This window comes from Larus michahellis, chromosome 3 (genome assembly GCF_964199755.1).
Source record: "Larus michahellis chromosome 3, bLarMic1.1, whole genome shotgun sequence".
NCBI classification, from domain to species: Eukaryota; Metazoa; Chordata; class Aves; order Charadriiformes; family Laridae; genus Larus; species Larus michahellis.
This window is the reverse complement of record NC_133898.1, coordinates 126,804,523-126,818,980: the sequence shown is the minus strand read 5'-3', so window position 1 is coordinate 126,818,980 and position 14,458 is coordinate 126,804,523. Positions and strand designations below refer to the sequence as shown.

Sequence of the window (14,458 nt, the reverse complement as noted above, 5' to 3'; positions counted from 1 at the left end):
ATTCTTTATCTAGCTGTGTACCTCTCTACCTGCCTTCCTACTTGTGTGATTTTCAGCCCTTCAGTGCTAGAATTCATTTAGCTGTCCCAGCATCTGCAATCTGTTGAAATATGTGTGACTCTAATTTGCCTACACAATGTCCTACTTTAGTTTCTTCTGGAAAAAAACAGTTTTTGTTTCTCAAGCTGAGCCATGGTGTGTTTCAGCTCGGTTTGTCAAACAGAGGTTGTTTTCTGTCCAAGAGGGAGCTGCAAATGTAATCCAAGATTTACATACACTCAGTAAGGTTGGCCTTCCACTTTTATGGTAAAGTACCGATTAGCCACTGACTAGGAAAAGAATACGAGCTCCAAATAACTTTCTGCAAAATCAGAAAACTTTATACTAGTGCTTGAAAATGTCTGAGAACTAATTAAAATATTGGTTTATCCCTAGGTCATTTCTATAGTGTCTAAGAGGGACAAAAGTAATTCATCTGAACATGAAATTCATAAAATAATAACTGTCTTTGTATCTATGACAAATCTTTGTTGATTTCAGAGCATCTGGGTAACTTTGTCATATAGGCAGCCACTCATGTAATCTGGAATATTGTCTTATTTTCATAATAGCAAAGTTTGCCTTAGGGTTTACTGTTAATTAATCATGTCCAAATATTAACTGACATCCATTCTTGGGTGTGAGCAAAACTCCCCCCCAGGGCACCTCCTCTGCAGAAAATTTAGCATTTCCATTTAGAAAGTGAAAAGGATGAAATGCTCTAAGAATTAGGGCAGTTGTATACAAGGGAAAAAACACCTCACATTAGCTGGGGGAAGACAGGGAAAGACCAGTTGGCTCCTGGGAGCCAGTTGAGGAAGAAGTCATCAGTTTTGGCAGAGTTTGAGTGAAAGAAGGGAAAAAGGAAGAAGAAGTAAGGAGCTGCCATCTTCCCCTGGGATCACACTGGTGTACATTCAAATGGACTCTAATGTGAGTAGACAACCTGATCTTTGATCAGTATTGCATTAATTTTACATTCTTGGTGATCTATGTAGCTTTAATGGAATTATTACAGACTTAAAACAGGGCGAATGAGGATAGACCTAAACCTACTGAGAAAATGCCTTTTGTTAGGAGAATAGTTTGGATGAGCATGCCCATATGGGATCTTAACATAAAAAATCAGGACTTGCTGAACTTTTTTGGAAACTTTAAAATGGCATGAAAATGAACAGTGAGTGTTCGAACTATTTTTCTTTTATTTATGGAAATATTTTTATTTTATTTTATTTTTGAAAATAAAATGACAATCCTGTGGAAAGAGATTATAACGTACATGTACAAAGAACGTGCATTGAGACTTGAAGTCTGTGCCCAGACAGATTTCGTTCCTACAATTTCTTCATCCCATTGTACATATATATTGAAAAAAATCACCCTAAAGTGTTCATTTCTTTCCATCAAGTATTAGAGAGTGGTAGTCACCAATACTTTTCGAAAGCCTTCTATGTAGATACCTATTTCAGCATCCTGTTCTCGGAGGACTATCTCTGCTCCCCCTGGCCATGACTATTTACCTGCCTAAGTGATAAAATGTCTCAACAGTGTGGGCTAATAGATGTTTTGAAAGGTCTTATAATTTTGAGTGTTTTGTTATCACAAGACATGCTTCTGATGCAATAGGCAATTCCCTATCCGATTTCAAATCGCAACTACTAACTAAATATGGGCCTTCTGAAGAATTCTTTAATGCTAAAAAAAAAAGTCATTCACTTTCTCTATTTATAAAAAGTTCAGTAATGAAATGGCTTGGAAGCTATGGTGGTAATTAATTGAATTAGCTTTATATAGAATCATAAAATGGTTAGAGGTGGAAGAAACCTTAAAGATCATCTATTTCCAACCCCCCTGCCCTGGGCAGGGACATCTCCCACTGGACCAGGTTGCTCAAAGCCCCATCCAACCTGGCCTTGAACACCTCCAGGGATGGGGCATCCACAACTTCTCTGGTCAACCTGTTCCAGTGCCTCACCACCCTCACAGGTAAGAATTTCTTCCTAATACCTAATCTAAATCTCCCCTCTTTCAGTTTAAAACCGTTACCCCTTGTCCTATTGCTCCCCTCCCTGATAAAAGAGTCCCTCCCCATCTTTTCTGTAGCCCCCTTTAGGTACTGAAAGGGTGCTATAAAGTCTCTCTAGAGCCTTCTCTTCTCCAGGCTGGGGAAGCTGTTTTTTGGGGTTTTTTTTTGTGTCAAAAGAGGTATGTGATTGAAAGAAACTAAGATGGGCTGATATAATATATTTTCAAGAAGTTTAGTTCAATACTACTGTTACAGCAGGAGTTGTACTTTCAAGCAACATCTACTACACCGTCCCCTTACAATCTTTGCACTGAGTTCTCTGTGTCTGAAATGACTGTATTACTAATATAAAAATGCCTAATAAAGGAGACTATCAAAGAGATTAAAGTCCCTACTGCAGCATTACACATATATAAAGACAGCCTGACAGAGTCAGAGCTCCAAGGATGTCAGAGCCTCGCTTTCAGAACAAATCTGAATTTTTCAGAGATTTCTGGTCACTAAATGTACAAGTAGACAATAAGTTAAAAATATACATCTCATTGAAAGCTGTAGTAAAAAGTAGAATCCGTTCACTCGCAGGTAAGATGGTCTGGATAAACATATGTTACTCTATGTTTCCTGCTTGAAAACTTTCCTGTTCAAGCCCATTTTACTTTGATGCACAGATGGGTAGCAACTTGCTTACATTTCCATACTTGGCCATTGAATGAGCCAGGAATAGAATGAGCATCACCATTTCCAGCTCCCAATTTAAATTTCCCTTCCGTATAATTCCCAATGGTAATTACAGTAGGTTTGGGAGGGTCTTTTTTCTGAAAGGTATATTGACAGTGGTTTGAGATTGTCTTTGTTTTTTTCTTTTGCCTCTGCAATGTTCTTGTTTAAATCCTTCATTACTATTAGATCACTTCTGGTAAACTATGCCCAGTTCTGAGTCCTGCAATATAGGAAAGACTTGGATAAAGCACCCTGACTTCAATGGAGGGCCACCAAGACGATCATCACTGGAGCACTTGCTGTATAAGGACAGCTTGGGGTAATGGTCTTGTTTAACTGGGAGAAGAGATGGCTTTGGGTAGCTGGGGGAATGGGGAGACCTAACAACTGCCCTTCAGTAAGTATGGAGAGGTTATCAAGGAGACAGAGCCAGGCTCCTCCCAGTGCTGTGTGACAGGAGGATGAGGAGCAAAGGATATAAGCTGAAACAGAGATGTTCAGACAAGATGTAAGGAGAAACTTCCACCATGAGCAATGGAAGTTGCTCAAAGTGGTTGTACAGTCTCCTTCCTGAGGGGTTTTGAACCACCACCTGGGTCATGTCCTGAGCTACAGCTGTCCGTGCTTTGAGCTGGAGGTTTGACTAGAGACTTCCGGAGACCCCTTCCAACCTGCATGAGTCTGTGATCCTATACAGCTGTGCATTTGTTCTATGATTCTTCAACCTCATTACAGAAATATTTTGTATCCTTCTGGGTTGTTTGTACACACATTTTTTCTTCTTTCTTAAAGAATTCCTTGCCTTGCACTTACATAAAGCTGCTTTTATCTCACATTAAAAACTGCTGATTTTTCTCATGTTTTCTTGTATTATATTGGTACGTTCTCCCATGACCCATGGCTAAGAAGTCATTCCTAGATGACACTTCAGTCTCTCTTGCAATCTTTGCTGAATCGCTTTCTTGCTCTTGTAAAATGTATTCAACATCACAGATACATGACAGATAAGTGAACGTTCTGGCAGATTCCAACCTCAGGAAAATAAACCATTTTAAGTCTAAATTTGTATCAAGCTATCCCTCCCTGTATGTACATATTTTGACACCTTCGTCAACGCAATTTCACTGTGCTTTTATGTAGTTTCTATATATTTCTTGAAGCCCCTTAAAGTAGATAATCAAAATTCAGGCACTTCTGCCAGTTTATTGAGTTTTCAAAGCTCCATTTATAGTTTAGTTACTTTAAAGGGTTCTAGAACAAAAGCTGGAGGTAAGAACTGAGTGCTTTGAAAAAGTTGCAAGAGAAGCAAATGTACTTTTGTTTTCAGATATGAATGTAACTATATATATGCGTGCATGTTTCTGTTACACAGTTGTCTTCTCCTTCTCTTTTACAGACCTTAGAATTTTTTATATTTTCAAATTTTGTTCTCTAAACCCAAGTTTGGCCTGAGTTACTGCAACTCAGATTGAGAGCTCAGTTCTACTCCTTGGAGTCTGACTGAACAAACAAGGCGTCGTTTCCATAAAATATGCTAGGGACTCAGGTTATGATCAGCATAGGCAAAAGATGATGTCCCAAAGCATAATTATTCAACTCATTTTACCAAGGTATACTGGAAATTATACTGACTGGTACTGATATGCTTTCAACAGAAAAGAGTGCATTTTTTGCAGCTCTCCTATGCCAACAGGGCATTCAGTGCAGCATTCATGGCTAAGATCAGTTGCTGCTGATCTTATATGCTGCTGAAACATATAAGAATATGCTTCTTATTTATAAGAAGAATATAAATAAATATGGGATTTCACATAGGAATTCAGGAGGCAACACAACTACATCTGTATCGGTAAACTAAACAGACAGTTACAGTTTTCTGGCCCATAGGACAAATGACTGGATATGTCCATACTATTAAATTCTTTTGTCCTTTAAAATATAATAGCAACACTCAAAATTCCTCTTGGAAATGGTCCCTGTCCTGTGTTGATTCAGAAACTGTGCTTAAATATTGCATAGCACTGTGCTAGTTTTACCTGAGTGAAAAATGTCCAGGCATTATACCGATAACTCAGTATTAAGTTCCAGTGCCTGTATCCAGGATCTGATGGTGTTCAAACTACTAAAAGTGACAAAATTAAAGTGCCTGAGATCCAAGCAAAAAATGGGAAAAGCTGTCTTAATGGTAGGACTAATGAGGAATACGCTACTGGAGAATTATTCCTCTTAAATTGTATCTGTGGGTGTAAAAGCTCATACCTTTATTTTGTTAGTCTCTTGTTTGATCACTGGGTGTATATCAGAAAATCATGTCTGGAAGTAAATTGATATGAAATTAGACAGGCTTCCACTACCACCGTAACATATTTCTGAAGTTAATGAGGACTTAGGAGCCAGGTGATTGCCAGGTGATTAAGTGATTGCCATTTATATGTGTTAATTCACTGTGCATTGTGTAAATTTGAAAAGAAGGGAAAAAAAAGGAATTTTTGAAAAATTAAACCTTTTAGAAGCAAGAGCAGAAAATTAGGGAAAAACTGGAAGAATAAAATTTGGTGATTCTCAGGTTCCATAGAAGTATAGGGTCTCCTAAAATTATCTTTGAAAAGCTCTAAATATATATATATCTTTTTTTTTTCCATTTAGTTTTGCGTTTTTTTACTACTGCCAGCAACATTGTTTGCAACATAAAATATTAAATTTTGTCACAGGGGTTAAGTCAATCATTTTGCTAGTTAGCTTGTTTGGAAGAAACAGACTCTTGTTTAGAAACTATAAAGTTGTTCCTAAATCAATTTGGGTCCCTGTCCTGCATTTCTTCTGTGCAGGCAGGGTCCTGTCCTAATGGTACATACCAAGGATCTCCCCAAGCACAGAAAATTTCAGCAGCTTGTAGAAATTTCAGTCTTGGATGGTACAAAATAAATGAAGCATCGCACAGCTTTTGAGAAGGGGGAATTTTTATCGGTCTGGTTTGTTTTACATGCCATCCTCCTCTGATAAATTGTTGCAGACTATCAGCAGCTTATGTTGTCGGAGTCGCAGTATAGCCTAGTTATAATCATGTTTATTAAATGCCACAACAGGGGAATAAGCCAGCTTAACATGTCGTGTCATATGTGACTACTGATTGCTACGCACACCTAAGTAAAAACTAGAGGATAATGAAGAATCCAACAGCAGACCCGTGATAAGCAATGATCCATGGGTAAGTCAATTATTTGCTAACCTGCGGTGCATTTCTTCCACTTCATGTCTCTGCTCCTTTTTCCTGTTCTTCCACACGTATAGGCTGGGACATGTATGAAAATTTGAGTGCCTACTGAGGCCAAAAAACAAACCTTTGCAAATAATGATAATTGGAATCAAAAAACTTTGTTTGAGCTTCTTTATACCAAAGGGGAGCATGACTGTTGACGCTAAAAGAAAGAATAGGTGATGGGAACAATAGAAGAAGTGTTTCTCTGGCAAAGTAACAAGCCACAATTCTTGTTAGCGTAGGACCAAAAACTGTTGCCTTTATCAAAACAAAGAGCAAAGCAGTTGGGATGGAGTGCAACTGAATTTACTGTGTGGATAAGGATGGTAGGTAGGAAAAATGGAGACTAAAGCAATAACAATAATAATCATATGTCACAGTGAAAACTACAAGAAAGTAACAGCGAAGAACTGTGTGTAGAGGTACTATATGAATTAATGCAGGCTTCCAAAACACTGTATGGATTTTAAAAAGGGGTTGAGATAATAATAATTAGCAGGAAAAGGGGAAAAGGAAAAAAAAAATCAAGTTATAAATCTACTTTTTCAAACCTGGGGCAGATATTTTCAAAGGTGCTGAAATTAATGTGATCTCAGTAGCTAAATTCCCTAGCTAGTTTTGAACGTTTTCATATTAATGCTTACTATTGGGCTGCTAGATCCATAATGAGGCCCTTAAATCAAAGAAAAATAGTTTTCAGAGAAGTTGACCTCTTCTTAAAGTTATTCAGAGTTCAATGCTTTAGAAGACCAGGTCACTTTTTGATTTAGGTCTTGGGTATGTAGCCTGGGTATTTTGACTGCCAGGGACAACTCGAACAAGTGTCACAGGGTTACAACCTTCATGTCCACTCAGCGTTGCAAAATTAAAAGAAGGTACTGCAAAGGCCTTTCTGTAGAAGAGGCAGCCTGGTACAATAGGAATATTGAGAGCCAAGTTATGGTCTTACTGGCTTGATGTGAGATAGTTGCAGGAAGGACTACCTATTCCCTGCAAGCTGCACAGTTCTGCTCAGATGCTTTTCTCCATGTCAGTCCAGGTGGGAAGGTGCACATGAGTAGAATAAGAGCCAGTCATGAGCCTGAACTTATGGATAGGTGACTGGCCCACAATTCAAACGATTTGGTTCATTTCCTTATGCCAAGATTCCTGGGTCATGGCTGGCCTAGAATATCTCCTTTCCTTACTTCAAATCAGGACAAGGAACACTGCTGAAAACTGATGGGCTATTCTGGCCACCCTGGAGAGGAATCCATGATATGACCCTACTTGAGGGTTCAATTTCTTGGTTGTGCAGAGAATAAATAAATAAATAAAATAGAAAAGAATTCCTCTACTCCAAATGGTTGTGATCCTCAGAGGACTTCCTTTATCTCAGTTACTGCAAGGCAGGCAAAATACTGGTTTTAGTTCTCATGACAGACAAGGAGCCCTTATCCACCTCTTTAGTTCTAACCTGGTCTAGCCTAGTCTCTTCCACAGTCATGTTTACAAAATGAAGTCCAAGGAGATATATAAGAAGCTCAGATCAGTTACTGAGGTACTGAAGAGGCATTATAAATATATATAGGTTGGTTCTGTGCTTATCTAACTGATATAATTCAAAATCTCAAGACACGCATTTTACAACTGTTGATGCTTGTGTGATTTTCAGGTAGTGACAATACAGTGCTGGAACCAGGGAGAAAATTAACATCATCTTTAAGCTCCCTCAAAGCCATTTTACCACAATTTTTGTTCCTAGTACAATTGCAATGGGTTTGTGTAATGATCCCATGTATTAAACCTTCCATTTCTCTCTTCCTTTCTGTTCTTATTTCCCCTTTCCTCTCATAATTTCCTTTTTCCTTCACTCTTTCTTTTTTAGCCACCACCCTTCACTGAGCTCGCACAGCTACTGATTTTGCACTACCAGAGTGAGTCAATAGGAAGAACAACTGTCTTCTTCTGTGGCTTTGACGCTGCATCCTAAGATTAGGAGGGCTGAGCTGGAAAAAAAATCGATTATATTACGTCATTGTTCATTACCTGAACAGACTAATGCTGTTCTTCCTAGCTAAGAGTGATTCTCCAGTTTAGATAAGTATAAAATATATGACATGGCTCAAATCCATAATGCGTGAAAGAAGTGATGGAGTGAGAGTCAGGAACCTACCTATCAGAAACCAATGGAAAGTGGAATTCAGTTTCAATAATTTTTGCATTAATGTCTTCACACGTAAACTCTTAAGGGCTGCAGGGAACGTTGTGACTGTCTCCTCTGACCTCTTGCATTACACAGGCCACTGAACTGAGCAAACTGATCTCTGCAGCAGGCCCATAACTTGGGTTGAGTTTGTATGAGATTCTAACAGCATCAGTACTGGGTCAGAACACCACTCCAGCCTCTTCTCTGACACAACATAAAAAAATAATAGAGCAAGTTTATTCCACACCTTTTGGGAAGACATCTAGGCTAGTGCTGATCTTAGCTCAAGGAAGAAAATCTTAGTGTTTCTCTATAATCAGGGGAGAGAAACACGTTGGCTCTTCTAGCAGGCTAGTCAGGACACTCAGTTTGGCCCTTGTCATGAATTTTACCCCTAAGTGTACATTTTTTTCTTCCTGTTACTGACTACTGAGGGGGTTTATGGAGATAAAAATTCTAGAAAGGAGTCAGCCTGATTGAATCACACCCTCTGTGTCCTAATGATAGAGGATTCACTTGCAAATTAAGCCTTTTTTATTCTTTTTTTAAGCAGATGATAAGGGAAGATCTGAAATGCTTTTGAGTGAAGGCATCATTTTCAAATTAAAATATTAATGTTGTCTATAACAGTGACATAACAGCAAGAAAAAATATTAACAGAGTGAACATTATCCCTTGGAATTACTCATTAAACAACCATGTGGTTCCTAGTGGATAATCATTACAACAGACTTCAAGTAGATAAAGCAACAGTGGGGCATTCACATGCTTACAGCTAAGTGTTTGTGTAAGAATTTGAGGTTCAATATCACGGTTGTTGGAATTCTTTAAAGAACGCACGAGTGATCTGTCCAGGCAATGGACAACACAGGACAAGTTCATGAGCAGATTATAATAGAGACACCACTAACACCCTTGTGCACCCAGTAGCTAGTATAGACAATATATTACTCAAGTCTTTGGCTCTAATTTTTTAATGGCATAAAAATAAACTATGCATAGGATAGCATAGCATAGCATAGAATAGAATAGAATAGATTAGATTTCAGTTGGAAGGATTTACAATGATCATCTAGTTCAACTGCCTGACTAATTCAGGGGTGACCAAAAGTTAAAGCATGCTAAGGGCATTGTCCAAATGTCTCTTAAACACTGACAGGCTTGGGACGTCAACCACATCATTAGTTTTCAAATATAAAAAAAGTCAAAGGACTGCAATTTTTCCCCATCATTCACCCGTCTTTTATATTCACCTTCCTACAATTAACCAAAGATGTAAAATAGAGGTCCTGACCCATTCTGACTGTAGTAAAATTGTCTGGACCCCTTATTATTAATAAAGGAGTTTAATTCTAGGATCACACTCAAATTCCAGTGCAGGTAATTGCATTTTGCATGTCTTAATGTCCCTCAGCTCCTTCAGCTGCCTTCAGTTCCTGTTCAGATTGTTGCAGTGTATTGTCAAGGCTATTTAATAGCTGACACATTCATGTCTGAAGTGGTTCCATTTTCTGTCGGACAAGAAGGTGATTTCCTAGTTTTGTCCTGCTGACATACCTGACAAAGGGGAGGGGCTCTGCTGAGGGTTTGCACTGAGATGTGCTTAGTTAATATTTATAAACTTTACTTGAAACGTGCTAGGAAAAGAAGACAAATTCTTGCTGTTAGAACAATAGTGTCATCCACCTATTTCCATAAGCTCTTCCTTTCAATAATTAGCATCAAGTGCTCACAAAACAAAACACAACCTCTTGACCAAAAGAAAAAAATAAGTATCTGAAGGTATTAAAAGAAAACCCTTCATACCTGATTTTTCATGTGTGTGTGCCTGTTTAGCTCTATTTGGTTTTTGTTTGAATTGTATAAAACTGTTGAAACAAAATAATTTATTAGCTCAGTTTTATTTGCAAGGAAGGTTCAGTTGCCCTTTATATTATTGTTATATCTCAAGACAATGTTTCTTTACTTATGAGCAGATGTTTGAAATCCTCCAGGAGATTTTTATAAGACTATGGAAATGAACTTGGCATGAGTACCGGTCTCCCAGGTGGAGCGGGTGAACACAAGCCTTCTTAGAAGTCTCAGATCAAGGCTAGTCAGAAAGAGCAACAGAGCCCAGCCACCAAAAGCCTAGTGCTTTGGTGACTGACAGGTACAGGCTCTTTCTGAAGCATAAAAAGGAATGCTAAATGATCTCACTGACAGAATAAATCTTCTATTTGTTTGGTCTGGACCAGATGTGCTACAGGCTGATGTGGAAATGTCTGCTGATGCCAATCTCAGTTTAAATCACAATTTGGCAGCAGGGTTTTTTTTCCCCCCTCTCTGCTTTCCCCCCACCCTCTTTTCCTTTTTTTTTTTTTTAAAGTTGCAAGCCCATACAGGGCTCCTAAAAAAGTTCCAGCAATGATCAAAATTAATTGGAAAGGGCCTCACTTGCCTTCTCTAGGACTGTGAGGAGCTTTGCTGCCTGCATAGCAGAGAAGCCACTGTGAAGTCAGGAGGAACTCCTCAAGGTGTCATGCACTGAGGCCTCTGCCCCATCCTAACACCATCCGGCCACATCTCATTACACAGACTTGGATGCCCTTCTAAAACATGGTCCAACAGAAATGGCTGAGATAATTTTAAGTCTGGTAGTTTGACAGATCTCCATGGGCTGGAGTTCTTGTTTTCCGTAGTAATAAAAAAAAATCAATCTGGTTTCATCACTTTAAAACAATGAAGCACTTTAAAAAATTAATACCTTTGCACTAATGACAGCACCCTGCCATGTCTGGTTCCATCTTCTTCTGTAAAAAGAAGACAAACATTTTTTTAATTGAAAAACTAACATTTTTTTTGTTTGTTTTGACACGGAACATGCAGTCAAAATGCTCCAATTTTTCCCTATAAATTATATTTTCGTAGAGGTATATTGGAGGGCATTAAAACTTCAGCCAAAGGAAAAAAAAAAGTAAAAAAAAGAGTGGAAGCATTAGTGTTAGGATTAGATATTATTATCTATTGTGTAATAAATAATCACACAAGAAACCTCTGGTTTCATTGAGAGCCTTGCCAAGATTAAACAAGTTTGACATACCTGAGCAGAAAGTCTCTGGCTCGGAGAAATTACGTTTTCCTGTTAGAACTGAAAACGTGGAGAAAACAACACTAAGGCATTGAAAGGGAAGGACGCATGTTGTCAAGCTTTGCTGTTTGTAAGACCCAATAAAACACATTATTTCATCATCCAACACTTTCAGGTATTTCAGAAAGCCAGATACATATTAATGCAGAAGTGTTGCCTATGTACTGAATGATAGAACTATTAAAAAATCGATTTATCACATACCTCCTCACATGACCTCCTCACAAACCTTTTGCTCATGGATCTGTTTTCACAGAACTCAGTCTAGAGCTTCAGCCCTCTGGTGGCTTTGTTTTTGCTTTAATTCATTCAGCCACAATAAAGTCTTCTCCTTCCTGAAAGGTAAAGTTTGTTCCAAAGGCAAGATTCAGTCCTTCGGCAAATGAAAGATTTTCTGCATCAGACATGTTACACCTTTCAAATACATTAGAGTCACTGGAGGGTTAGAAATGGGAATTTTGCTTCACTCTGTGGAATAAATTTTCTGTTTCACAGTGGAATTCAACATTTAATTCTGACATTATAAATAACAGACTTCTTATTTGTTATAACATGAAGATTTGAATGTTATTGTGGTCTTTAAGTTGTTCTTTAGTAAGTGGGGTGAGAGAGCGAGCAGTGCATGACTCAGAGTACTGAATAATAAATTAGCACGTCAAGGGGAGGTCCAAAGAGGTGTGGGAAGAACATTTGTCCCCATTTAAATAATCTCTGAAACTGAATCTAAAAGTGGCCCTTTGTGGTCCAGAACCCCAACAGGAAAATGTTTCCTTAAGGCTTTCTGACATCTTTGCTTCAACCCCCAAATTAAAAAGGCAGTGAGGTTCAAAGAGAAAGGGAATATTTTCCTAGCTTAAGTTTGTTTCCTGAATCAAGCAAGAGCTGAAAGGCTGTCAGAGTTATGCTGCAGTTGCTGCCTGCATCTCATTTCAGCTTCTGATACTCTAGGTCAAGAAAATAACTGAATTTGGAAAGCAAGGTATGACAGAGGTTTAAAAATAGCAAAGGAATCATTACTAGTTTGGCAGACATTAACATGATCAAATCTGCTAGTACATCTGATTATGATGGATTCCATGTATATTATATGCAGCCACAGTTAAATTCTACATCCAAGAAAAAGGATATTTGCATTGCTTTAATTCCAAAGCAAATTTATTTCAGATGATGAAGCTGACTTGAAGGTGCTAAGAATTATCATCAGAGTTCACAAACTTTGTCAACATATGTAAATTGTGCTTTTTTTTTTTGTCAGGAAAAAAGCCACTGCATTTCATGGCAAAGCAGACGTACACTGACTATTTGAGCATCCAAGGAATTTGTTGTTCTGTGCCAGTGTGTTACAGTAGACTGCATAACCAAGGCTTCAAATTATTTCCATTGACAGAAAAAGGTGGGCAATCTTCCCAGATAAATCCAGTTTTTCATTCTCAATGGCCAAATTGTTTGCACTGCAGTCAAATGAAGCCAGTTCTTTGATCAAAATGTGATGCAAGTCTTGGGAACTTAACTAAAAAAATAAAACCGAGGCCAGTGCACCAGGGATGGAGGATACAGCACTAGCATGGACTTTCTCGCACTGTGGGTTAGTCATGTGAAAAGAGGATTTGAAAATTGTATGGGATGTAGAGGATTCCTTTAGCTGGTGAACATAATGCCAACGATAAGGATCTTGACTGAGCAGCTGCTGTCAACGTCTAGTTCTGAGAAGCCTGTTTACACATATATTTTAGGAGCACCCAGTAGCCTAAATAATTTTCAGTGTGCCAGGATGGAGGCACTCATAGTCCTAACAACCATTTCAGAATAAATACAGGGTCCCCTGTATTTATTCCCGCCCCACTTCCTTCACCTCTATTTTGCTGTCCCTACCAGACTTCTACCCTAGGTTGCAACATGAAGCTGGCTCTGGACCATCTTAGATACCATCTGGAGACCATCCAGAGAAAAGGAGGCTGAGAGGAGACCTTATTGCTCTCTACAACTACCTGAAAGGATGTAGCCAGGGGGACGTTGGTCTCTTCTCCCAAGTAATAAGCAATAGGACAAGAGGAAATGGCCTCAAGTTGCACCAGGGGAGGTTTAGATTGGATATTAGGATAAATTTCTTCACTAGAAGGCTGTCAAGCATTGGAACAGGCTGCCCAGGGAAGTGGTTGGGTCACCATCCCTGGAAGTATTTAAAAGATGAGTAGAAGTGGTGCTGAGGGACACGATTTAGTGGTAACTTGGAATGGATAATGGACTTAATGATCTTAAAGGTCGCTTAGACCTTTAGACATTAGGAAGAAGTTCTTTACGATGAGGGTGGTGAGACACTGGCCTGGGTTGCCCAGAGAGGTGGCGGAGGCCCCATCCCTGGAGACATTAAAGGTCAGGCTTAATGAGGCTCTGAGCAACCTGATAGAGTTAAAGATGTCCCTGCTTACTGCAGGGGGGTTGGACTAGATGACCTTTAAAGGTCCCTTCCAACCCAACACATTCTATGATTCTATGATTCTCTTCCAACCATAATGATTCTACAAATCTGTGATTCTATTCTCAGTTCCTTTTTTCTATGGAAACTCTTCAGCGGTGACCACAGTCCATCAGCTTTTACACACAGTCAAGTGAGCTATTTCTGTGGGCACTACAGTCCCCCAGTAGTTACAGACTCCAAAGCTCATGTTGCGTACCTGCTGATGGGACTTCATCAGCCAAGGACTGAACATGCATTAGAAATGTTTGTTAGCTCTTAGCATTCTTCTCAAAACAGACCTTGGAGGAAAACTTACGGATGGTTTCCTTGTTCACATGGACCCTCAGATGCAGAATCCAAAAATCATCAATTCTTTATTCTCTCCTTTTCTGCACCTACAGGGGACACTAGGCCAGGTCATGAGGCACTGGCATGCTACCAGTAGTGATCTGTACATCTTCATACTTGGTATAACAGAGGGAAACAGAGGCGATCTTGCGAAATTACCTAGACTTTACACATAGACTTTTCTTCAAAGGCATCTGCACTCTGACTGCTGAAGCAGTCTATTGTTTTGTGGTTCTGTTAGAAGTGTCCTTGCTCCAGGAAAACTTGACAGCAACAATAGCAAAAAATGT

The 14,458-nt window shown here is 39.0% G+C and overlaps 1 long non-coding RNA gene across 1 annotated transcript in view; it reads right to left on the bottom strand.

Annotated features, from left to right (window-relative positions):
• LOC141740147 (uncharacterized) overlaps window positions 1-14,458 on the bottom strand; it is a 95,958-nt gene that overhangs the window by 30,741 nt on the left and 50,759 nt on the right. Inside the window, exons 3-5 of the long non-coding RNA XR_012585895.1 lie at window positions 11,567-11,697; window positions 11,315-11,362; window positions 10,979-11,024 (exon numbers count right to left, since the gene is read on the bottom strand). This is a non-coding gene — a long non-coding RNA (uncharacterized LOC141740147). The remainder of the gene's footprint in view (window positions 1-10,978; window positions 11,025-11,314; window positions 11,363-11,566; window positions 11,698-14,458) is intronic.